At 38.6% G+C, this 26,562-nt stretch overlaps 1 long non-coding RNA gene across 2 annotated transcripts in view; it reads right to left on the bottom strand.

Moving 5' to 3' along the window:
- Positions 1-1,286: 1,286 nt before the first annotated feature.
- The window catches only part of LOC145721778 (uncharacterized), a 58,517-nt gene continuing 33,241 nt past the window's right edge, over positions 1,287-26,562 (bottom strand). For both annotated transcript variants that reach the window (XR_014145676.1, XR_014145677.1), the window contains exons 2-3: positions 5,016-5,147; positions 1,287-2,452 (exon numbers count right to left, since the gene is read on the bottom strand). This is a non-coding gene — a long non-coding RNA (uncharacterized LOC145721778). The remainder of the gene's footprint in view (positions 2,453-5,015; positions 5,148-26,562) is intronic.

Raw genomic sequence — 26,562 nt, 5'->3', positions numbered from 1 at the left:
CCATACGAGGGGTGTCACATCAGGGCATCCATCAGAGCAAATCTTTTTAGGACAGAGATAGAGTTGTTCTTTTTTTTTTTTTAAGATTTATTTATTTGAGAGAGAGAGAGAGCAAGAGTGCGAGAGAGAGCACGCACTGAGCAGGGGTGAGGAGCAGAAGGAGAGGGAGAAGCAGACTCCCCAATGAGCAGGGAGCCTGATGCGGGGCTCGATCCCAGGACCTTGAGATCATGACCCAAGCCAAAGGCAGATGTTTAACCAACTGAGCCACCCAGGTGCCCTGGGATAGAGCCTTCTTTCTTCTCTTAGTGCAACCTCTGCTACTAAAATCATGGACTTTGAGGGACTTGGAAAATGTGCTTATATTATGTTGCCTTTTCAAAGATTAAATTCTTTTTTTTTTTTAAAGATTTTATTTATTTATTTGACAGAGAGAGAGATAGCGAGAGCAGGAACACAAGCAGGGGGAGTGGAAGAGGGAGAAGCAGGCTTCCCGCCGAGCAGGGAGCCCGTTGTGGGACTCGATCCCAGGACCCTGGGATCATGACCTGAGCCGAAGGCAGACACTTAACGACTGAGCCACCCAGGCACCCTCAAAGATTAAATTCTAAAACTTGTGCAGATTTGTAAACATGCAAAACAGTCAGCAAATGAAGTTTGTGTTTCAGTGATTTAAATTAACTTTGTATTATTTTGTGGGACAATATATAAAGAAAATATTCTCTAGAGTCTCCTTTATAGGAAAGAGGGTGGAGTTACTTTTTAAACTGCATTTTAAGCTCCAGAAGGAAACATTTTAAACATCTATGAAAGTAGAATAGTGTATTGCACCATTCTCTACCCATCAGTGTTACAAATTACCATAGTGTCCTATTTCTTTTATTATTTCCCCCTGAATATACTATATTTCTAATGATGATCTTTACGAAAAAGAGCTAACTTTTTTTTTATTTTTTTGTGTATTTTTATTTAAATTCTAGTTAGTTGACATACAGTGTTAGTTTCAGGTGTACAATATAGTGATAGAACACTTCCATACAATACCCAGTGCTCATCACAACAAGTGCATTCCTTAATCCCCATCAGCTATTTATTTATTTATTTATTTTTATTATTTTAAGTTTTTGTTTAAATTCTAGTTAGTTGACATACAGTGGAATATTGAGTAGAATTCAGTGATTCATCCCTTACCTACAACACCCAGTGCTCATCACAACAGGTGCACTCCTTCATCCCCATCCCCCATTTAGGCCACCCCCAACCCACCTCCCTCCGTCAAGCTTCAGTTTGTTCTCTATAGTTAAGAGTCTCCCGTGGTTTGCCTCCCTCTCTCAAAAAGAGCTAACTTCTAAATTGCGCCCATGTTGATGGTGTACCAGCTGGGCGTCCGTTCTCCTTTGGTAGGGATACCTGTTGTCCAGCATTAAGTGGATGGTACTTGCCAGCCTCAGAAGGTCATGATTTGGGTTTTATTCTAGGAACAGTGATGCATTTGGGCTGAGTTGTGTGCTGTGTCCCCTTCAATCTCCCTCCTAACTGACAGCACAGTTTCTTAGGTCTTGGGTAGGTTTAAGAGTATACTTAGAGCCATCTGAAAATTGACTCACGGTATAGCACAATGGCTAACCTAGCCTCAGAAGCCCGCCCCTTAGCCTCACGATTTCATATAGGCCATGCTGGGTGTGATGTACTGTTTCCTTGATAATAGAAAGAGGGCTTTCAAGTTTGAACTATAAATCCAACTGTAAGCCATTTAATTCCTCCATAGCATGAGGACATTTACACAGGGACATTTATTTCAGAGGAAAAGGTCTTACTAAGATTATATTAGGACCTTATTTTTATTTTGAATGAACTGTATCAAAGGTCCAGACTACAGGATTAAGTACACACAGGAATAAAAATTAATTATTGCAATGTGTTTATGGCATGGTTATTTTTTTGCCCCATAACTATGTTTATGCATAGCCACTTAAAAACATCAAGGCTCCATCTTAACTGACGTGTTTAGAAGAAGCTCATTGGCAAATAAGAGAGTTCATGAGAAGGGAAGGGGTGATTTACTATTTATTAATATGAGTACTGGCAGCCAGTTATTGTTTTATTAAAAAAACAAAGGCATTGGAAAAATTGCCATGTTTCCACTGTTGTTAGTTGTCCTTGATGCAAATGACTCTCCATGTAAAGTCTAAGACACCTGCTTTCACCCTGACCTCCTCATTTTTTATGTAAACATGAAGCAAAACCTGACAATGGAGTTAACACAATCAGGGTGTTGGATAACACTGGAAATGAGGGGCGCCTGGGTGGCTCAGTCAGTTGAGTGTCTGTCTTCAGCTCAGGTCATGATCCTGGAGTCCCGGGATGGAGCCCCACGTCGGGCTCTTTGCTCAGTGGGAGCCTGCTTCTCCCTCTCCCTGCCACTCCCCCTGCTTGTGCTCTCTTTCTCTCTCTGTCAAATAAAATAAACAAATAAATCTTAAAAAAAAAAAAAACTGGAAATGATCCATGCTCGTGTTGTTCCCTCCAACCTCCCTTCCCTTTCCCTTCTGCTCTCAGTAGTACCAACAATGAGAATCTGCTGGCATAATCCCCGCCATGACTGGGGAGACATAGAACAGCAGTGCGCACCTCTGAGTGTTCTCCCAGATGAGGAGCTGCAACTTTTTACATGTTTACTCTAACAAGTGTCTAGGAAAGATGACCAGTTGAATAATTTTCTGCTTAAATCAGATGCTAGGAGTCTGAGAGGAGGCAAAGGACAGCTATTGCCTTGTGTTTGTTAAAGCGGGCATTTGGGGAGCATTCTGAAGGGAAGGATCCATCGGGGGTATTTTTGCTCAACCTAAGGAGTGGACTGTTTGGACGAGAGTTTCAGATACTTTTATCTGCCATGTCATTAAGTCACAGTGGCTTGACAGTTTTGCTGGATGAGTCATGTTTTAAGTAATTGGCAGGAGTTGGGACGTCCCCAGTCCTAGAGTAAGAATATGGTTCCTCAATTAGAAAAATAATTCACGGGCGCCTTGGTGGCTCAGTCCTTAAGCGTCTGCCTTTGGCTCACGTCATGATCCCAGGGTCCTGGGATCGAGTCCCGCATTGGGCTCCCCACTCAGCGGGAAGCCTGCTTGTCCCTCTTCCACTCCCCCTGCTTGTGTTCCCTCTCTCCTCTCTCTCTCTCTGTCAAATAAGCAAATAAAATCTTTAAAAAAAAAAAGAAAAGTAATTCATATTTATAAATACCATCAGGATGCCTTCAGGTTTTAAAAAATGTTCTTAGCAGATGATCATTCTATGCTAAAGACTGAGCATAACAAATATGATTGTTATAATAAAATATAATGTATGCCTTGATCTAACATATAAGTAATGTGTATGGTTGCTGTGCTGTATCCCAGTTCATCATAGTTAACTGTTAATGTAACTAACAATTAACATAAACTTTTACCCTGATATGGCAGTTCTGTATCTGTAAACAAAATCAAGTAAAATAGTTGTAATAATATGTTATTTTAACCTTCTGAATGTGCAATCTGCTCATTGCCATCAACATTTTATCCTACTCATCAAATATATATTTACAGTTATGATTAAGCAATTCCCATAACACCCAAAACATAAAAACAATTGGGATAAGAAACATAATGTTAAGTAACCTTATTCTGTTTTCCTGTTTACCCTTCCCAAAAGCATTTTACAGAAAACTGAGTAAAGTACATTAAGTGATATCTTATATTTCAGTGTATATCTTATTAACTCTGTTCTTTAAAAATATAATTTTCACTACTTAAAAAAAAATTATCCAAACAAAAGTTTTTCTGCTCCTATAGCTTGGTGGCTTTCCATCCCCTGTTTGTGAGTAGTAGAGTCTTATCTTCAAATGAAGTTTTATTTGAAAATCCAATATGTAATAGTGAATCATATGAAACTGCTCTGGTTGAAAATGGGCAGAGGGCGCTCAGAGTCCTACCTACTAAGTGTCTCCTGTGGGCAGAACTCAAGACTTCCTGCCTAGTGTAGACTGAAAACCACTGCTGCAGCCCATCATAAGGAAATGTGTTCGTCAACCGGTACCAGGCAGGTCAGTCCGTGTACACTATCCTGTTGGAGTTGGCTGTCATGGATAGGTCTTGTTCTGTGCCTGCCAGGTACCCTGCCCTCTGCTGGGATTCTTCAGAGTTCCTGCCAGACACATGGTCCCTTGTCCATCCTTTGTACCTTGTGATTCTGCGACCTTAGCCACAGGTGATTGGACTAGGGATGGGCACCTGATGTAAAGACACTTATCTATAGGCTGCCCAGTGACCTGGCATAAGAATTATGCCCAAAGGGACACTGCATTCTGGAGGGTCACTCATTAACCTATCACTATCTGTGGGAAATTTGAACTTGGGATGTACAGAGAGGAATGTAGTAGGGAAATATACAGAAAGAAGATAGAAAGCAGAAAACTTGAGACAACATGAATTGGAGTTAGTTATGGCAGGAGAAGTGGAAGAAAAGAAGAGAGCAGGTGGGTCATAATGAGGCAGAGCACTGGGGAAGGAAGGAGCTGTCCCCACTTCCGTTCCGTTGCCAGACGGTTGGGACCACTGACCTGCCATGAAGGAAATTCTGGGATGGCTTCCCGCAGTTCCTCACTTTCCTGTGTATCCCTATAGAAATCTCTATCGCACAAGGTTACCTAAGCACGTTCTGCAGATTTCAATCTGAAAAGGCCTGACTAACGCCGTTGGGTAGTTTTCCTACTTTAACACACTTATAATTTAACTCAGGAGATCATATGTGCCACCAGGTTTAGACACCAGACATGTCTATACCTCAGGCCCCAGAATATCAAATGCAAGGCATGTGCTCTTCCAGTTCCACACCTGCACCCCTGGCAGACATCAATAATTGAACATGACCCTTTATTTTACTGTTGAGACAGGAATCAATTTCAGAAACTTTTTCAAGTAGTCCACTAGGTAGTTTATCAATCGATATTATTGATGCAAGAGTTGAAGTCTATTTACCTTGTTTCAGTAGGTGTTTTGAGTGGAATTATTTTTCTTTTCTTATTTAGCGGAGTATTCGGGTAGATCTATGGTTTTCAATACTTCCTATGGTATCTGAAAGCTTCAGCTGGGGTATCTCAGGGGTTGACTCTGGGGGAAGGAGAGTAAGGCTCAGAGTGAGATTCAGTAATTGAAGTCCACATAAAAGCTGAAAAGCTCCACTTTTATCTGATATATGTATTGAAGTTCCTGGTAAAATTTTATTTGAGGAAAAGTCTCCGCAACTAAAAACTTTTTTTTCCCCCAAAATCACTAAATTACTGTATCATCAGCAATTGGGCCATAGTGTTCATACCACCCTAACATTTCATAGGTTGATCTGACTGAAACCATCAACTGGTATAATCAGCCAAATATTTAAACTTCTCATTTCAAGATCTAAATTGGCAGAACACATTTCTAAGAACTGCTTTCAGGTTTTTTATTAATGAAATACTCTTTCATACATCAATGACTTGGACATCACTATCAGCCCATTTGATCTAATGGTTAACTTACAGAACACTTCACCCAACAACAGAAGAATTATATTTCTTTTCAGGTCTACATGAAACATTTACCAAGACAGACAATATTCTGAGCCATAAAATATGATTAAATACATTTAAAAGGATTTAAGTCATGCAAAGTACGTTCTCTTGCCACAGTGGAATTAAATTAGAAATCAATAACAGACAGATAACTAGAGAGTCATCAAATATCTGGAAACTAAATAACACACTTCTAAATACCCCCTGAGTAATAAATTAATTAAAAGAAAATGAGAAAATATTTTGCACTGAAAGCAAATGCAATCAAAGCATATCAAAACTTGCGGGATATAGTGGGATTCAGCTGACAGAATTATCAAAGGGTAGTTTCTAGCACAAAAATGCTTATATTCAAAAAGAAGTTTCTGAAATCATTGACTTCAGCTTCCACTTTAAGTATTAGACAATAAAAAGCAAATAAATCCAAAGTAAACATAAGAAATGAAATAATTAAGATCAGAGTGAGAATCAGTGAAAGAGAAAACAGAAAAGTAACATAAAATGAATGAAACAAAATACTAGTTCTTTGAGAAAATCAATACAATTAATTAAAAAAACCCCACCAAACTCCATCCAGACTGATCAGGGAAAAAAGAGAGGGAAAGAGAGGAAGAGAAGAATAAACAAGTTAAACAATAAACAACATCAGGAATGAGAGAGGTAATAACACTATAGACTCAACAGATAATAAAAAGGATAATAAGGGAATATTACTTCTAAAAAATTTATGCCAATAAATTTGACAACTTAGATGAAATTCTCTGAAAGGCATAAACTATGAAAGCCCATTTTACAAAAAATAAATAACCTAAATAATTCAATATCTATTAAAGAAATTGAATTTGAAATTAAAGCTTTCCCCCGAGGAAAACTTCAGGCTCAGATGACTTCTCTAGTGATTCTTACCAGATATTTAAGGAAGAAATAATACCAGCTTTACAAAAATTCTTCAAGAGAATTGCAGAGGAACAAATACTTCCCAACTCAGTCTAGCAGGCCCGCACTACCCCAATACCAAAAGAAAAGACATTATAAGATAAGAAATCTATACACCAATATCCCTCATGAAACTTAGTGCAAAAATTCTTTTTTTTTTTTTTTTTAAGATTTTATTTATTTATCTGAGGGAGAGAGTAGGGGCAGAGGGAGAAGGAAAAAATCTCAAGCAGACTCCATACTGAGCACAGAGCCTGATGCAGGGCTCATTCTCACCACCCTGAGATCATGACCCAAGCCAAAACCAAGAGTCAGAGCTTAACTGATTGAGCCAGCCAAGCGCCCCCCTTACTGCAAAAATTCTTAATAAAAGTTTAGTGAATTGAATCCAACATTACCTAAATAGGATAATACATCATGGCAAATAGGATTTGTCCCAGGAATGCAAGGTTGCTTTAACATTAGAAAAGCAGTAAGTATAATCCACCCATATTAAAAGGTTAAAATGAAAAACTGATCATCTCAGGTAAATACATTTGGCAAAATCCATGTGTATTTGGCATTTTGCCAAATCCAACATATATTTCTCATAAGAACTCACAGTAAACTAGGAATAGAAAGGAAAATTCTCAGCCTAAAAAACAATTTTTCCAAAAAAAGCTTACAGCTAACATCATACCTAATGATGAAAGATGACTGAATGTTTTCTTTATATTATTGAAAACAAGGAAAGGATGTCCACTTTCATTCATCACTGAACTAGAGATTCAACTAAAGCAATAAGAAAAGAAAAAAAAAAGGAAAAATACTGCTGAGAAAAATTAAAGACCTAAATAAATTGAGAGATATACTATATTTATGGATCAGAAGACCCAATATTAGTAAGATGTAAATTATCCTCAAATTCATCTATAGATTCAACGTAATCCCAGTCCAAGTCCAAGCAGGATTTTTTTGGTAAAAATTGACAAGTTGACTCTGAACTTCATAAGGAAATGAAAGGACCTAGAAGAGCTGAAACAACTTAGAAAAGGAATAAAAGTGGAGGGTTAACGCAACCTGATAGTATGACATATTATAAAGCTACAGTAATCAAAGCAGCATGATGTTGTTAACATAATAGACAAATAGATCAATACACACATATGGTCAATTGATTTTTGACAAAATTACAAAGTGCAATTTACTAGAGGAAGGATAGTCTTTTCAACAAATGGAAATAGAACAACTTACAATCCATATACAAAGAAAAAGAACAAAAAACCCTCTTCATTCCATACTTTGCACAGTGTACAAAAATTAACACAAAATGAATCATTGATCTAAATGTAAGATCTAAAATTATAAAACTTGGATAACATAGAAGAAATTCTTTGTGACCTTAAGTTAGGCAAAGATTTCTCAAGTGCAATACCAGAAATAATAAATACAATAAAACCTGAGTGAGACTTTACTAAAATCAAGAATACCTGCTATTTAAAAGACACTGTTTTGTTTTGTTTGATTGAGAAGTCAAATGACAGACTGGGAGAAAAAAGTTTGCAAATGGTCCATCTGATAAAGGACCTGTATCCCAAATATATAAAGAACTTTCAAAACTTAATAATAAGAAAACAAATAATGCAATAAAAAATGGGAAAAAGATTTGGACAGACACATCACCAAAGATGTTATACAGATAGCAAATAAGGATGTAAAAAGTGGCTTAACATCATTAACCATTAGCAAAATGCAAATTAAAGTTACAATGTAGTATCACCATACCCTATTAAAATATCTACTTAGAATATCTAGATATCCCACCCTATTCAGAATATCTAAAATGAAAGACTTACTATAATAAGAATCAGTAAGAATTGGAACAACTGGAATTGTCATCACACCCTGTTGTTGGAACTCTGAAAAAGGTAAATATACACCTACCACACGACCCAGCCATTCCACTTCCAGTTTTCTACCCAACAGAAATAAAAGCATATGTCTACACAAAGATGTGTACATAAATGTTTATAAGAACTCCATTGATAATAGCCAAAAAATTGGAAACAACCAAGTGTTCATTAACAGATGAGTGGATAAACACATCGTGGTATATCCATACAATGGAAGAGTATTCAGCAATAAAAGGAATGAATTCTCAAAACATAGAACAACACACATCAATCTCAAAATAATTATGTTGAGTGAAAAAAGCCAGACAAAAGAAGTACATACTTTATAATTCCTTTGTACAGGATTCTGGAAAATACCAACTAATACACAGTGGCAGAAAGCAGATCAGTGATTTTCTGAGGATGGGGGTAAAGAGCAATTAAAGAGAGATTAAAGAACCTGAGAAAGCTTTTTGATTGTAGTGATAGCTTTACGAGTCTATACACATGTGGAAACTTACTAGGTTCTACACTTTACTTACAGTTTATTGTATGTCAATTACACATTAGTAACATTGTTAAAATATATATGCATAAAGATGTTCATTGAACTATTATTTATAGTAACCCAAAATGGAGACCACAAAATGTCTAACATTTTGTTAGGAAAATGGCTAAATAAATAATGATGCATACATAAAATATAATTATCATGCAGTCACTAAAATATCATCAGTGTTTAACAACATGGGGAAAAGGTCGCATCACAATGCAAATATTAAGAATAGAGAGAATTCAAAATTCTAGATTAGAATGATCTGATTTTGTAAATTAAAAGAAAATAGAAACAAAGCAGGAAGAAAAATGTCACTTTAACATCCGTGATGCTCTGGCTGCCTCACAAGAACAGGCATTTTAACATCTATATTCAACTTTTGTTCTTGCTGTCTTAGATCCACTCATCTTTGACTTGAATATAAAATCTATTAAGGAAGGGGAAAAGAAACCGCTACTAAAACTTTTTTATATCCTGGTAAACGCAATAGAATTTTGGTACATTGTTTTGTTGATTTTAATGAAAGTATATATCTTAACCATAGATCAAATAGGATCTTTAAAAGGCAATGTTTTTGCAATTTCTGTTCTCCCCAGATAACTGATGTCATGAAAAATTAATTACCTCTATCTGGCCTGTGCTTGGGCAGACTTGGATATATATGAGGCTGTGTTTATACACTGTTGAGAAGGGGCCATTTCAGAACTCCAGTAATGCTGTTATACCTTATACAATAATATTTAGTGTTCAGAAACATGAAAGCATCTTTTTTACCTAGAAGTTGTAGCAAAGGTTTTTTTGACCACTGATTGTCGCTGAATATGGATCTCTTTAATGTGACTGCTATCAAAGGGAACACCTCATTTTGTGAAAAACTCACAAGCCACATATTTGGTCAAACAATCTAGGCTACCACATAACTGTGCAATTATCCTAGGAAGTAGGATTTCTCAACCAGCAGATTTAAATTCTTCATTCTCATCTAATAAGCTTATTTTCTGCATTCTGCTTCCCATATTATGGTATGCTTACAACGAGGCTCAGGTGTTTTCCACTCTGATGAGAAAATGGGCATATGATATTTGGTCTTGATTTAGGGAGTTATAATCTCCAGGAGGTCACTGACTAATTTTTTTGTGACTTCTCAAAAATGCACAGGACATTGCACTGCCCTTAATAAATCTTGAATCATCGAACAGGTTTTTGACAAGATTTACACTGTACAGCCAAGCTCTACAAATGAAAGCAAGATAAACTTGTAAATCACTTGCCATCCAAGTACCAAGAATTGTGCCCCCATCTCCAATTCCTCATTTTCCACATTCCAGGGACTTAACTACAGCCTACAGTGAAGCTGCTCAATGCCTTGAGGAAAATGTTCACCCTTTCTAAAGAAGAATGGTAGATGTTGAGAGCAGAGGTTGGAAGGAGAGAGGCACCATCAATCTAGTTTTCCATACTCTATATCTTGACAAAAAGATGAAGCAGCTTCAAGATGTATAATGACTTTCTATTACTGAGGACATAAGGGAAGCATTCGTTTTTCACACTTAACAAATTATGGTTTGAGCAATTATGATGTAAGTCACACCTTGACAAAGTAGAGTACCAAGTTCTGGATCCAAGTGTGTGTGATTGGCATCCTGCCCATCTTCAGGGAAACATCATGTTGGCTCCAATTACAAGTGAAGCACATCTTCTGTGGTATAAACCTTGAAGTCAGTGGCAAATCTGCCATGATGCTTTAAAAAAAAAAAAATAAAAGAGAGGGCCAGAATAAATCACTAGATTCTATATATTCCTCCAATAGAATACTTTTAGGCCAAGGGATGAATGCCTAATTGAAAATAATAATGATGAAAACCTTTAGTGTGAGCACCATATAAAATCTGTATCCATATTTTTATTCCAATTAATGTGTTTATAACTTCATGAAGATTGAACTATAATTATATCCATTTTAGAAGCCAAGAAAGGGAAATTGACATCTTTTTACAGCTTGCTTTGACAGAGCCAGGACAGAAGCCTAAGTCCATGGTACTTTGAACCACTTCTCTACTGCCCCCATGCCTTCCTCAGGCAGGTTAGCTCACCCATCCAAAATATTCTCTTGGCCATTTAATTAGATTAAATTATTGTTTTATTAGAAAGCATATTAGCACATCTCAAACAGACATTCTTATTCTTGCATATTGAGGAAAAATTACAAAGGAAGTTTTCCTTAAAATAAACACCTCCAATAGTTTTTAGTAATTAAAAAACTCAATTTACTGTGGGCTTCAATTTACTTTAAATTTTATAAAATCTGGAAGTGGTTTTGTTCCTAAAGAGTCAGTGGTTTTAGAGCAGGTTTTTACCTTACAGGGCAATGAGCATCCACCCATTAGTGACATAAATTTGTAGCCATGAAAGAAAATTGAGGAAACTATGTAGAGGCCTCTGCCTTTGGTCAAAGCCTCATCTATAAACCATCCCCCACAATGTACCAGCACAATGGATTCTTTCCCAGTGTATAGAGAATAAAGTTTTCATTGACTTTTCCCATAGCTTTATTGAGATGTAATTCACAAAACATACAACTTCTTCACTTAAAATGTACAATTCGATGGATTCAGTATTTCACATCACCACTGTCTTAGAACATTTCATTACCTCAAAAAGAAGCCTTGTATTCTTTAGCTTCAAAAAGAAACCATGTTCCCATTTTCTCCAGCCCTAAGGGACTATTAATCTATTTTCTGTCTTTGTAAGTTTGCCCAGTATGAACATCTCATATAAACGGAATCATATAATAACGTTGTCTTTCACATAGCATAATGTTTTCAAGATTCATCCATGTTGTAGTGTGTACCAGTGCTCCATTCCTTTTTTATAGCTGCATTATAATCCACTTTATGTATATACACCCCTTTTTGTTTGTTCATTCATCAGTTGATAAACATTTGGGTTGTCTCCACCTTTTGGCTATTCTGAATAATGCTGCTAGAAACATTCACATACAAGCTTTTGTGTGGACATATGTTTTCATTCTTCTTGGGTATCCACCCAGGAGTAAAATTAGTGGGCCATATGGTAACTCTACGTGTAAATGCTTAAGAAACTGCCAGATTGTTTTCAAAAGTGGCTGTACCATTACAAATTGCCATTAGAAGTATGCGGGGGTTTTGACTGCTCCATGTCCTTGCTAACACATTAGCTGACACATTTACTCTAACCATTCTAGTGATTCTAGTATCTCATTGTGGTTTTGATTTGCATTTCCTTCATGACTGGCTAATAATGTTGAGCGTCTCTTCATGTGCTTATTGGCCGTTTCTCTCTCTTCATTGGAGAAATGTCTTTTCAGATCCTTTGCCCATTTATAATTGAGTTGTCTTTTTAATCAGTGAGTTGTAAGAGTTCTTTATAAATTCTGGACACAAGTCCCTTTGCAAATATTTTCTCCCATTCTGTGGGTTGTCTTTTCAGTTTCTTGATGGTGTCCTTTGATGCACAAAAGTTTTTAGTTTCAGTGAAATCCAATTTATCTATTTTTTCTTTCTTTTTTTTTTTTGCTTGTGCTTTTATTGCTTTAAGAATCCACTGCCAAGGGACGCCTGGGTGGCTCAGTTGGTTAAGCGACTGCCTTCGGCTCAGGTCATGATCCTGGAGCCCCGGGATCGAGTCCCGCATCGGACTCCCTGCTCAGCGGGGAGTCTGCTTCTCCCTCTGCCCTCTTCCCTCTCGTGCTCTCTGTCTCTCATTCTCTCTCTCTCAAATAAATAAATAAAATCTTAAGAATCCACTGCCAAATGTGAGGTCATGAAAATTTAACCCTAAGTTTTCTTCTGGGAGCTTTATAGTTTAAGTTATTTAGTTTTGGTCTTTGATTCATCTTGAATTTTTGTATATGGTGTGAGGTAAGGGTCCAACTTCCTTCTTTTTCACGTGGCTATCCAGCTGTCCCAGTACCATTTGTTGAAAAGATTGTTTTTTCTCCTTGAATGGTCTTGGCACCCTTCTCAAAAAAAAAAAAAAAAAAAGTTGGCTATAGACATATTGGTTTTTCTAGACTCTCAATTCTATTTTATAGGTCTGTATTCTACACATCTATCTTTATACTTGCCAGTACTGTTGTTTTGCACAGAATAGTATTTTACAAACATTCACTGTTGACATAATCCAGGACCTCGCAACTCCAATAATAATTCACTAGTATTTAGCTTGGCAAATAATTTGGCTCAAATGATCCAACCACTTTTTGGAACCTTATCCTTTACCAGTAGTGAACGGCTATAAAGTTGCATGCTATCTATCATGTTTAGGATGAAATTTGCATGACAAAAATAAGTCACATTTTCTTATCTGATTGTGTTTTTTTGAAAATCAAAATCTCAAAATATAATAAATTCTACAATTTTGGATGAGGGAAAAAAAGCTTAGACATTATCTAGACCAATCTATTTTGTTGTATTGCTTTTACAGATTAAAAATTAGACCTTGACTGTTTTCATAATAAAGGTGCCACCTTCTCCCAAGTGTGACCTAAAAAGCATTTGCTCCATTAAATTTATTTGCAGACTAGAAATAATTCAGATAGTTTGACAGATTGTGAACCTCTTGAAAGGGAATAAACAATTATTGGTGTGGACAGAGTTTATCAACATCTCTTTTTGTGTCAGCAAATATTTAGATGACAGAATTTTGTATTTGTCTTCTGGATACTTGGGCCCATGTGCAACCCCCCAAAAAACTTATTAGTAAAGATCATTTTAAAATAGAGACATATTGAGAAAATAACTATCATATTTTGAAACAAAACACTAACGAAATAAACTAATAGAAATCATGGAATGATTGATTTGGGAATATTTTCTTTCTTTTTTTTTTAAAAGATTTTATTTATTTATTTGACACAGAGAGAGCAAGAGGGAGAGACAGAGAGCAAGCACAAGCAAGGGGAATGGTAGGCAGGGGAGAAGCAGGCTCCCTGCTGAGCGAGGAGCCCAATGCGGGACTCGATCCCAGGACCCCGGGATCATGACCTGAGCTGAAGGTAGCCGCTTAACCAACTGAGCCACCCAGGATCCCCTGATTTGGGAATATTTTCTTGTTCTGTATACCTTGTATATTTGAATTTTGCATTAGTCTGATTAATATAGATTTCTAGTGTGTTACTTTAAAGGAACATGGTTTTACTGATATTGAATGAAAGTTCCAGTGTTCTGCTATGCACTGAAATGTGTCTCCCTCAAATTCATATTTTGCAGCCCTAACCCCCCAGTTTGGAGACAGGGCCTGTGAAGAGGTGATAAAGGTTAAATGAAACCATCAGGGTGGAGCCCTGATCCAATAGGGCTGGTGCTCTTGTAAGAAGAGGAATAGACATGAGAACTCTATCTCTCTTTCTACCATGTAAAGACACAGCAAGGAGGCAGCTGTTGACAAGCCTGGAAGGGAGTTCTTGCCAGAAACTGAACTGATCAGCAATGAGATAGAGACCTCCTAGCCTCTGGAACCGTAAGAAGTACATTTCTGTGGTTCAAGCCACACCGTCTATGGTATTTTTACTACGGCAGTCCAAGCTGACCGATAAATGCTGTTAGATGCCAAAAACCCAACCTAGACAATTTTTCAGGATCAGAATCTAGCTAGCAGTTCACATTGTTGTATGCAATTGTTTTTCATTGTAGTTACACATGAAAGGAGGATATGAAGATGTAAGAGGTGTAAGTCTGAAAGACTGCCTCTGATCTGTTCTCATTATCCCATCACGTAGAGAATGGATGGTTGCACATTGGATGAACACAAAACCTGATCTCTAAGATGAACAAGGAGATGCAACCCATACCACATTTTTAAAAAATTTATTTATTTATTTATTTATTTTAGAGAGAGGGAGTGACAGAGAGAGACAATCTCAAGCAGACCCCACACTGCGTGCATAGCCCAATGTGGGGCTTGATCCCAGGACCCCAAGATCAGGACATGAGCTAAAAACAAGAGCCTCACGCTTAACCGACTGAGCCATCCAGGCTCCCCCCCGCCAACACCACATTTTTTTTAACAGCAAAGGAACAGAGTATTTTTTAGCTGAAAACACTTCTAGAAGAAGGAGAAGAGGAAGAAAAGGAGGAGGGGGAAAAGAAGAAGAAGGAGATTTTTTTTTTTAAAAGGGAGAAAACAGATAAAACAAACAACTTTTTCTTCTTGTTTGCTTGTTTGTAGGCATCAGATGGCCCTGCCTTTGAAAAAGTTTAAAAGTACATTACACTATTTAAATACCAATACAGGAAAGCTGATTCAATTATAGAAATGCTATGTATACACTGAGGTTGAGAACTTAAATGTGCCACATGAGCTCATTCGTGGTTGAAACAAAAGAATCCCATGCTTGAATATTTTTAAAGAAATCTAATCAAGGCTAAGAAAAAGAATTTTAATCTTAAAAAAAAATAAACTATTTCTGGAACTACAACAATGTACTTGAACTAATGCAAATCAAAGAAGATTAATAATCAAAACTCTGGGACCTAGAAAGTCATTGAAAATTCTTTAAAATATTAAAAATATAAAATTCCCAGCCAAGATTTGTCAAAGGAGGAGCAAAACTGCAGGCCAGTTGAATAAAGCCATCCTATACACCTTACTTAACTGCTTAATTCATTCACCTGTTAATCGATCTGTTTATCAATTGTCTTGAGAGACTCTTGATCAAATTCCCCTTTATATGCCCAACTCTCCTAACACAGATGACCCAGTGAGTGATTATCTTAACAAGTGGGACCACTGTAATTGCACTAAAATTGCACTAACACATTTCCAGAGGACGTTAACACTTACTGCAACAGATAGGACTTGTGATGTCTTTAAAATTCTTGTGAAAACTCTCTCAGTGTCCAAGAAAGGGACCTACTCATTGAGCCCATCTCCAATGAGGTAAGAGAATTCTGCCCAAGGAAAGGTCATTCGGCATTCGTGACACCTTCCTTTTTGGGAAGAGTTTCCAGTTGGACCTCGTGACGGTGGCTACGGCTTTAAGAGAAACCTTCTGTGTTTGCCTCCTTAAAAAGAAGTCCAGACTGTCATAGACATTGGAAGAGTGGAGAGGTGAAGGGTAAAGAAACCACCAGCAGAGGCCAGAATCGAGGAAGGATCCCACTCACAGGTGGCTTACTACTGATTTTGGCAGAGACCGAGGGAGCACCGGAAGAAGCTTTTAACTCTTCTCTGGCTCTTGTAACTGAAATTTCCTCCATCGTTTTTATAAAAATTCCTAATTAGGCCTAATGCAGAGAAGGCTGTCACCCTTGGTTTTGGCAAGTCCTAAAACCACCATCCGTTCATTTTTACAAACATTCATTGATAACCTATGTGACGGGCTTTGATATACAAACCCCTTTATATACCTAGATAAACTGGTAACAGCACGTTATATTCAGACCACAGTGAATTGGACTAGAATTGATTTAATTTGCTGTATGTGTTCTTAATTATTTTTGAAAGAGATAGCAACTTTGGAGTAAATTAGACAAAAGTTATAGTCTTAATTTGCACATAGTCTAACTTCCCAAAACTCTTCCCACTTGAATCTCCAGCCCATGTGGTTAAACCTTGCTTAATAGATGGCAGGGAACACGAAAGTAAAACCTCTTAAAAACCTGCTGTGCCTTGGAGTAGGATGATCACTATAGGAAGCCAGATGCTGGCATCCTCTAGTTCCTTTTTTTTTTAAAGATTTTATTTATTTATTTGAGAGAGAGAATGAGATAGAGAGAGCATGAGAGGGGGGAGGGTCAGAGGGAGAAGCAGACTCCCCGCTGAGCAGGGAGCCCGATGTGGGACTCGATCCCAGGACTCCAGGATCATGACCTGAGCTGAAGGCAGTTGCTTAACCAACTGGGCCACCCAGACGCCCATGGCATCCTCTAGTTCTTAAAGGCTTACCCTGAGGCCTGCTTCTTGCTGACAGTCCCTAATAATATTGGCCTCCACTCCTGCTTTAGCTGGAGTGCTGAATGGCAGCAACCTTAAGGCTTCTGAGATAGGAGTATTTGCCTTTTTTTTTTTTCTGAGTGGGGGAAAGCTTTACAGGTCAAGTGGCAGGAGGAGTATCAGGGAGACAGCCTCCGCTAACCCAGGGCAACCTAATTTTGAGCTAGAATTGAGGTGTGTGCATATGTGCTCTGAGCCAGACAGAGATCCGGTCCCAGGGCAATGTCTTCTGTCTCTTGTCCAGTGTGCTAAGGAGACAAAGCAGAGTGGGGAGAGAGCTGCATTTCCAGCTTTGACATGCCAGACCATCATTAGCTAAAAAGCCTCTGCCCAGATCTCCAACATGTCTGTTGTAAGTCATAAGCTGCACTTGGAGGCCAAGGACCTGAGTTTGAATAGAAGCTCTATCACTTACTACCTATCTGGGTCTCATTTCCTCATGTGTCAGCTGGGAGAGTTCAGCATCCAACTCCCAGGTTTGCTATGAAGGTAAAATGGTAAAAGATCCACCTCCAGTGTAGCAGTGTGTAGTGGGTGCTCAAGAAGGTGGGCCGAGTCTCCATTTTGATAGTTGCTCTCTCCACATGTGTGCCCCTCTCTTTACTTTGGCTTTGTATCTCTTCCTATTCTCAGCAAGTCTTTAGTGAATTACCCAAGTCCCAAACTTAGTTTTTTCCCTTCTGAATGGAAGAAGAGAGAATGATGCAAACATACAAAGGGCTTTACCAGTATGTTTCTCTAGATAAAATATATGATTCTCAAAACCATGTTCTTTAAAAAAAAAAATCACATTTTTGGCCGCCCTTTGGGCACATGTGTTTCTCTGCATACATGTGCCACAAATTTCTGATGCAAACTAGAAGGCAGTTCAAATCTTGGAAAAGCTGATTTTCTGAAGCCTCCCCATCTTTCTCTTCTTTTTTAGGAGTGAGACTCAGGATCAATGATGGACAGGAAGCAGGAAGTTACCAGATGAAATACTGCAGTAAAAAGCATAAAAGCCAAGCAAACAATCACACTTGGACGAACCTCAGTGTCCTCATTTCTAAGTTGGGGGTAAGATGCCTAATTATATCAAGGTAGTGAGGTTTGAACTAGATAATATAGGTAAGCCGCCCAACACATTGCCTGATACACAGTATGTGTTCAAGAAAAGTTGGTTATTTTTACTACTCGTCTGTGACTCCTAAATTCACAGATTTGCCCATTTTCTGAATTCCCATAGCCTTCTCTTCTATCATGCATTATGTCTAGTTTGTATTACAGTAATCGAGTATAAATCCGCTCCTTACACTTCAGGACAAGGACTCTCTCTGCTTCATCTTAATACATCCCAGAGACCTAGCCCTGTACCCCAGCATTCAATTATGGAATGCGTAAGGTATCCTATGTAATTGGGAGGGGACTGTGTGTGATTTTAAAGAAAGCAAGCTCTAAATAAATAAATAAATAGCAAGCTCTCATAGGCAGCAGACTCTAAAGACAAACCTACCAAGAGTGGGGGAATATTAATTAAGAGGAAGGGAAAGGAATTTCCATTTGGCTTTGCACCCAGCAAGGCATTAGGATGTGCTGGGGGCAGACCAAAGACAATCTCTTGCATGCTCAAGATCCCCACTGCAGAATGAGGTTCTTTGCTGTCGAAATGGACCTTTAGTGTCCAGGTCGAAGGGAGGGAGCACTTGAATATCCCAACACTCCCCGGAGCCCAGGGGAGAATGGGGAGTCTTTTAAAGGGCATAAGAGAAAGGCAAGTATTATGTCTGTTACAGCATTTACAAATAAGGTGACTTTACAAATTTTTCGTTAAAAATTTACAACACCGGAAGGCATTATGGTAAAATAATATATCTTGGAAGTGGCTTTCCTATGAAGAAAACACGAATTGCTATTTGCTGAGGTCAAATACATAGATTGTGATTAAAAACGCAAATCTTCAGCTAAAATCACTGTTGTGTTAAGTAGAAACAGTGAGGGATAGAGTGGGTGGAAACGCTTGCTTCATCTTCTGCTCTAACTTCACAGAATATGGACGGATATATTTTCCTCCAAGACGGAAACCTAATGAAGTATGGTGAAGTGTGCCTAGAGACTCTCATTGGAATAGCACTCACTTAAAAAAAAATTCTATAGCACAGCTCTTAGAGTTTAAACAGTCAAGATTCGGTATTCGAAAAGCATTGGGAGACCAGGCTACTTTTCAGTGGACTGGAGGAATCCATCCCCCGAAGCAAATTTGGCAGAATTGTCCCTTGTATAATAGACAGGGACAGAACTGAATAATTCCAGGTTTATGCTATGCTTGGTGCAGTGTTGGTCATATAACAAGTGTTAAATGAAATAATACCACCATGTGATAATGGAGAGCCTGATCCTCTCATTCTTACTGCTAAACCCACATACCAGATGGTTATACACACCCATAATCAAGCGCAGAGCCGTGTGGGCCGGGGGCTGGCGTGGTGGCTCTGAGTCAGGCCACAGCCTTCTCTCTCCCTCGGTGGAAGAGCTCCCCTACCTCCACAAACAGTTATTAAAAGCCGGGGTTGGTGATTTGGAGAGCTCGGCGAGCCTGGGATTGGGCCGGACAATTCATGAATGACACTGATTTCCCTCAACTCTGGGTACAATGACATCTCAGCTCTCTTTACCACCTAGATAGAAAAGGGACTTTCTAATAGGATCTGTAAATAAACTGGCACGCCTCAGCTAGAGCAAGTGTGGTTGGCTGTTTATGAGATGTTTGAAAGTATTAGTTCCTTAAAAAAATAGTCTTCCTTGAGGGCATTGTGCTGAGTGAAATAAGTCCATCATGAAAGAGCAAATCCTGGATGATTTCGCATACAGGACAAGTCTTCAGAGTAGTCAAATGCATAGAGACAGAAAGTAGAAGGGTGATTGCCAGAGGCTAGGGGAGGGGAGTTATTTAATGGGGACAGAGTTTCAGTTTTGCAAGAAGAGTTCTGTGGATGGATGGTGGGGATGGTTGTGCAAACGTGGATGTACTTAATGCCATGAAACTCTACACCTAAAAAATGGTGAAGATGGTAAATTTTATACTATGTGTATTTTACCACAATTAAAAAATATGTAAAATAAACATATACATAAAAATCTAATAGGCATCTATTTTTTTTTTTCCTGAGGGTCAGTGAAAACCATGGAGATGTTTTTCTTCTCATAAAATGAGAGCAGATGCATTTAGGAGCATTTTAAAGGTGGTTTTCCACAAGAATCTTTCATGTCGGTGCTGGTCCCCCCCCGAGAGTATGAGCTCTTCTGGGGCTGGGTGATGCCATCTTCATCCTTATGTCCTTCTGGCTCAGAATATGAGGCCTGCAGTGTCCCTGGGCTGATTAAGACAATCCAAATGTCAAACGGATTCTTCCATTTCACCAAAAATTAATTAAAAAAAAAAAAATCAGACTGCTTCTAAAGCAACCGAACTCAGTGGGAGGAGAAATGTATTTCTCTTTAAAATTTGAAGTTATATAAGTCAGACTTCAAAGAACACCAGCACATTCTTTCATGCTGCATATGGTTTTTGAATCGAAGAGCTCAAACCTTTGGTGCTCTGACTCATGTTTCCTCCTATCTGTAGCCTGGGAAATCAAACTTAACATTGGACCAAACTGTGTTATGTGTCAGTTATTGACTCAGCAGAGAAGGGCCTGATCAATAATTACCTGAAAATGCTAGTTTGATCTATGAAGCTCATGTTTTATGATCAAAACACCTTCTGAGGGAGGCTCATACCCTTTCACCAATTATGCCAACTGGTGACACAGAGGGCTCCCAAAACATTTCTCTCTTAAGTTCAAGGTGATGCGTCTTCTCTTGTACTTGTAGTCTATGCCATGAGATTTTAAAAAAAAGGTGTTATGGAGTATCTGTGTCTTAACGGTTTTGTCTCCTCAGTAACATTCTAAGTTCCTTGTGCAGCAGAGTTACTGTGTTTTGTTAGTAAAGTTGGACCAGACCCTATACTGGACACATTGCCCTTGTCAATTACAAATTTACCAAACCCTTCCTGGGTGGAATAGGCTTGCAATTTATACTTAATTGATTGGTTGAATGGCTATTGATTGAAATAAAATTGTTTATCGAAGTGGGTCTTATTGCCACCATTGTGCTTTTCTCTTCATTGACAACCAAGTTTGCAAAACCTCCTTTACACACTTAAAATCCATTGTTTTTGTTTTTAATCTCAAAGTAAGGACAGAAGAGGTAATTGTTGGCTCTTCTCTAGATTGGTTGTTTATGGTGACATTCCTTTATCCCTCTCACCTTTGCTCATTTGCTTTGCAAAAAAAATGTTATTGTGGTCAAACACACATATACATAAAATTTACCATCTTTAGCATTTCTTAGTGTATAGTTGAAAGGCATTAAACACATCCATAAGGTGCAAACATCCCTACCATCCACCTCCATAACTGTTTTCATCTTATAAAACTGAAACTCTATACACACTAAACAATTATTCCCCAACCCTCCCTCCCCACTCCACGCCCTGGCAATTCTACTTTCTGTCTCTATGACTTTGACTCATATAAGTGGACTAATACAGTATCTGACTTTCTGTGACTGGCTTATGTCACACAGCATAATATCCTCAAGGTTCATCCATGTTGTAGCATGTGTCAGAATTTCCTTCCTTTTTACATCTAGGCCATGTCTTGCTTATCCATTGTTGATGGGTTGCTTCCACATTTTAGCTATTGTGAATAAAGCTGCTATGAACAGAAGTATTATGTTCATCTACTTTGCTCAACAAAAGCCCATGATGGGCGCCTGGGTGGCTCAGTCGGTTAAGCGACTGCCTTCGGCTCAGGTCATGATCCTGGAGTCCCGGGATCGAGTCCCGCATCGGGCTCCCTGCTCAGCGGGGAGTCTGCTTCTCCCTCTGACCCTCCTCCCTCTCGTGCTCTCTGTCTCTCATTCTCTCTCTCGCAAATAAAAAAAACAAAAAAACAAAAAAACAAAAAAACAAAAAAAAAACAAAAGCCCATGATGCTGCATTTAGAGACATGAACACCATGGAAGGAGTGGAAAAAGCAAGAGGATTCATGAATGATTTCAGCCACGAGCAAACATCCTCCAAGCCATCTATGTAAGCCAGTTCTAAACTCCATTGCACTCTCTATTTTATGAACTTAAAAATCACTGAAGGGATTGATACACTACCCAAATCTCAGTGGATTTCAGAGTCTTAGAGATGTTTGCCAGAAGCAGTATTAAAGATCAAGTTTAGTGATCCCCATTCTTGATTGCACATCAAAATCACTAGGGCTCTTTAAAAAAAAAAAGTACTTATGCGTAGATCCCACTCCCAGGTATTCTGATTTAACTGGCCTGAGGGGGGGCATCAATTTTTAAATGTTTTTTTTCCAGGCAATTCTAATGTGTAGCTAAGGTTAAGAATCACTGAAACAGCTTAACCCTCCCTCCTTACTTCCATTTAGAGAGAGAAAAGGGGAATGATGGGCCAAAAGTGACATGGAAATTGGTATAAGAATGCAGAAGGACTTTAAAATCCCAAATCTAGTACTCTACACCTCTTAAAAATGTCTTTCCCAGTATTCTGTTCTTTAGAAAGCACACACACACACAAAAATAAGTAAAATACTATCAGGCATGTAATTTTTATTCTACATAGAAAGATTCAAATTGAGATCAAATCCATGTTGGAAACTTTATATTAGTTTTCATTTTTATACCTGAATTACAATGAATCCAAAAGATGAAATAATTCTACCTATTATCAGAAATCTGACAAAGGAAGACAAACATCATCTGTGTATGCCTTGAGATATTATACACTTCTAAAATTAAATGGATTAATCAGGGGCATGAAGTTTAAAGAAGAGAAGAAAACAGAAATGAAATAACAGGACTGATTCTAAAGACGATTCCATTCTGCTGTAAAAGTCAAATAATAGAAACCCAAGAGGAAGTGCAAATGGCCAATAAACATGTGAAAAGATGTTCAGTCTCACTGTGGTCGGGAAAAATGGAATTTATTTATTTTATTTTTTTTTGTTAAAGATTTTATTTACTTATTTGTCAGAGAGAGAGAGAGAGAGCACAAGCAGGGGAAGTGGCAGGCAGAAGGAGAAGCAGGCTCCTGGCTGAGCAGGGAGCCGTCACAAGACTCGATCCCAGGACCCTGGGATCATGACCTGAGCCGAAGTCAGATGCTTAACCAAATGAGCCACCAACTGAGCCACCCAGGTGTCCCAGGAAAATGGAATTCAAACATGGTTTATTTATCAGATTAGGAAAAAGCAAAAAAATTGATAACATCCAGACTGGGCAAAGATGTGGGGAAAAGGGTAATCCAGTGCATACCTGGGAAATGTGTTGCTTCCAGACAGAGCCTGAATAACAAGAATGTGCAGAGTACATAAGGTCCTAGGAGAGGAAGTCATTGGGAAGGATCTATTGTTCCTCACCAACCCCATTATTTTATCTTCCACTGAGATTGTTGAGCTGCCCCATCAGACACACTAATCCTTGCTTAGTGTATCTGAGCTGTTCCAGAATCAACTCCGGAGAAGCTCAGCAGTGTTTGGGCTATTCTCTTTCCCACTTGCCTCTTGTTCTTACTCTGGGCCCACCCAATGGTGAATCTCGGTGTTCTCAGCTGGAAAAAGCAATGCTCACTCACCCCACTGCGTCTGGAATGCCTCATCATTGTGCAAGTCTGCAAGTCCTGTAACCCTGGATAGTAAGCCTCTTACCAGCTCAGTGGCTGGATGTGTATCTCCCTACCATTTACTTAGTGCTTGCTGGTATCAGGCAAAGCACTGCATTTTGTAATCTTGTCATTTTTGTCCTCCAACAGTCCTATAAGGTAATTATTATTTTTATTCATAATTACATATGAGAAAGCAGAGATTTAGAAAGCTTAAATGTCTTTCATGAGGATTCCCAGCTTGTAATTGGCAGGAAAGGCCCTACTTTTCTGGTTCAGGAGTTTCACCTGGGTGTAAATTTGGGCCGTATGAAAACATACTTTTCCACCAATTTCTTCTTCCAGAGGACACTGCCTCTGACCAAATCCTTGCAGAGCTGGCTAACCTCTGGGGTGCTACCCCCAGGCTGGTGACTCCAGTGCTTAAGCCTTAAGCCCTAGGGTCTGCTTCCTTTCCTCCCTCATTCACTGCATCCATTGCAGAGACTGGCTCCCTCCCTGCCATGGTCACTGCCAACCAGGCACGTCAGTCCCTGTGCCCCCTCCACTGCACAGTCATTGGATAAAGAGGCCACTGTTCTCACTGCTGCCACCTGCTGGAACCTGGTCTCTGCTCAAGCTGATGTCAGGGAGCCAGGCCATGGACCTCCAGAGTGCTCTTTGATTCATTGCACTCTTTGCTTCTTCTGGGGAAATGGCCAAAACCTCAACAAGTTTACTTTGATTTACCCTCTTAAATTGGAGCCCTGAGGGCTGCCACCTTTGTGTTCTCTCCCTGTGTCCCTCTGGGAAGAAAAGAGAACAGCCTCCTTCTTTCTATAGCAGAGTATGTGCTGTTTTGTCCCATAGACCTGTCTGGAAAAGCAAGATCATGGTCCATGGATGTGGGCAAGACTGTCCCTATCAAGATTTCCAGTCTCTTCATATGGATGCGGCATGGTGACTCCTTTGAATTGTGACCCCTGGCACAGGTATTCACCAATCAGGATTTTAGAAATCTTTCATGAGTATGAATCAACAATGAGGACTATCAAGACTGACACCATCCCGCTCATCCCACTGATTTTGAACAAAGAATTAGGGTACTTGGTATAAAGAAAATTTGCTTCAAAGAGATTAAGCAAGAAAATTAGAACTTCAGGGGACTTATTTGAAGATATGCCCAGACAGCCCAGCCACATGTAATAATCCATCCTAAGAAATATTTGCAACATTAAATGCTTGCTTTCTGTATTAATATGGACTCATCATTAGCAACAGACATTGACTCAAACTCACTCGAGCTGGAAATAGGAGTTGAAAGTCTGCTGTATCTGAACCATGGAAAAAGTCATAGAAGACTGCACTTTGGTATGTCTGAAGCTAGGAACTCCCATGCGGGGTTCTCTGCCTCTCTCTGTGTGCTGGTTCACTGTAAGTTCACGGGTACTATGGAGGGGTTTGGAGGGAGAGGAGAATGGGAGCGGACAACAGCAGCCCAAGCTCACATCTCCTCCAACCCACCACCAAAAAGGGAAAAACCTTTCCAGCAGGTCCACTTAAAAAAATCCCAAAGAAAGATTCAAGTAGTCCTCTTTTGGATCATGCGGCCATCTTTGATAACGCAAATGGGCTTTATTATGAGAAAGAGAAAGGAGTGCTGGGCAGAAAATGAAAAGTGACTATTACAGTTCTATGCAACGAAACAGTGTTCATAAAATCTACATTTATTTTATTTAACTCCCATTGTCATTTTGTTTAATAGTTGAAATAGGTTTCCACAGGGAGAATTCCAATTGATAAGATCGCAACCATTGGAAATTAGGTTTTAACTTTTTATCCATATTTTTCCTTGATGCCATTTGTCATAATTTTAATTATTTCCTTATAGTATGGATCATTTGATTCTTGCTTGTCTGCTCAGCTGGAGTGTAAACTCCACAAGGGCAGGGATCACAAGTACTTTTACAGGGATTACAAGTACTTTTATTCACCAGTATTTCCTCAGCACCTAGAACATTCCTGGCATGACTGAATCAACCACCCCCCTTGAAAGATCAAATGAAGAATCAGCTCAACCTTGATGCTAGATCCAATCTAGCAAGTCAGCACTGGATGATTCCAAAGTTAAAGAATCATAAGTTAAGATACACTGACAGAAAGAACGAGGAAATGAGATGACTGCCTAGAAATAGAAGACCCAACCAGCCTCACCTGACAGGGAATCCACAGAACAGAGACACGGACATACCAAAAAATAGTGTCTGAGGAGCTAAATGTCAAAAAATAAGATAGTTATAAAAGAAAGAGTTTCAAAAAAGAACAAGTTTCAGCCAATTCTGAAAATTTTAAAGTTTACCATAAAAATTGGCATTTATATTACCTGAGTATAGAACTGAGCTTAAGAAACTTACTTCCTGTCACTATATTTCTATTTGCCCCAATTTTATTTTATTTTTTAAAAAATTTTTAAAATTTTATTTTATTATGTTATGTAAGTCACCATACAATACATCATTAGTTTTTTTTTATTTAAAATATTTTATTTAAAGAACATGTTGTGCTTACTTTTTTTTGCACATTTTTTTTATTATGTTATGTTAATCACCATACATTACATCATTAGTTTTTGATGTAGTGTTCCATGATTCATTGTTTGCGAATAATACCCAGTGCTCCATTCAGTACGTGCTCTCTTTAATACCCATCACCAGGCTAAACCATCCCCCCACCCCCTCCCCTCTAGAAATCTCAGTTTGTTTCTCAGAGTTCTTAGTCTCTCAGAGTCCATAGTCTCATAGTCCAATCGTCTCCCCCTCTGATTTCCGCCCCCTTCATTTTTCCCTTCCTGCTATCTTCTTCTTCTTCTTCTTTTTAACATATAATGTATTATTTGTTTCAGAGGTATAGGTCTGTGATTCAACAGTCTTACACAATTCACAGCGCTCACCATAGCACATAC

Source organism: Leptonychotes weddellii, chromosome 5 (genome assembly GCF_054177405.1).
Source record: "Leptonychotes weddellii isolate Sample4059 chromosome 5, ASM5417740v2, whole genome shotgun sequence".
NCBI classification, from domain to species: Eukaryota; Metazoa; Chordata; class Mammalia; order Carnivora; family Phocidae; genus Leptonychotes; species Leptonychotes weddellii.
This window is presented reverse-complemented; position numbering and strand designations above follow the sequence as displayed.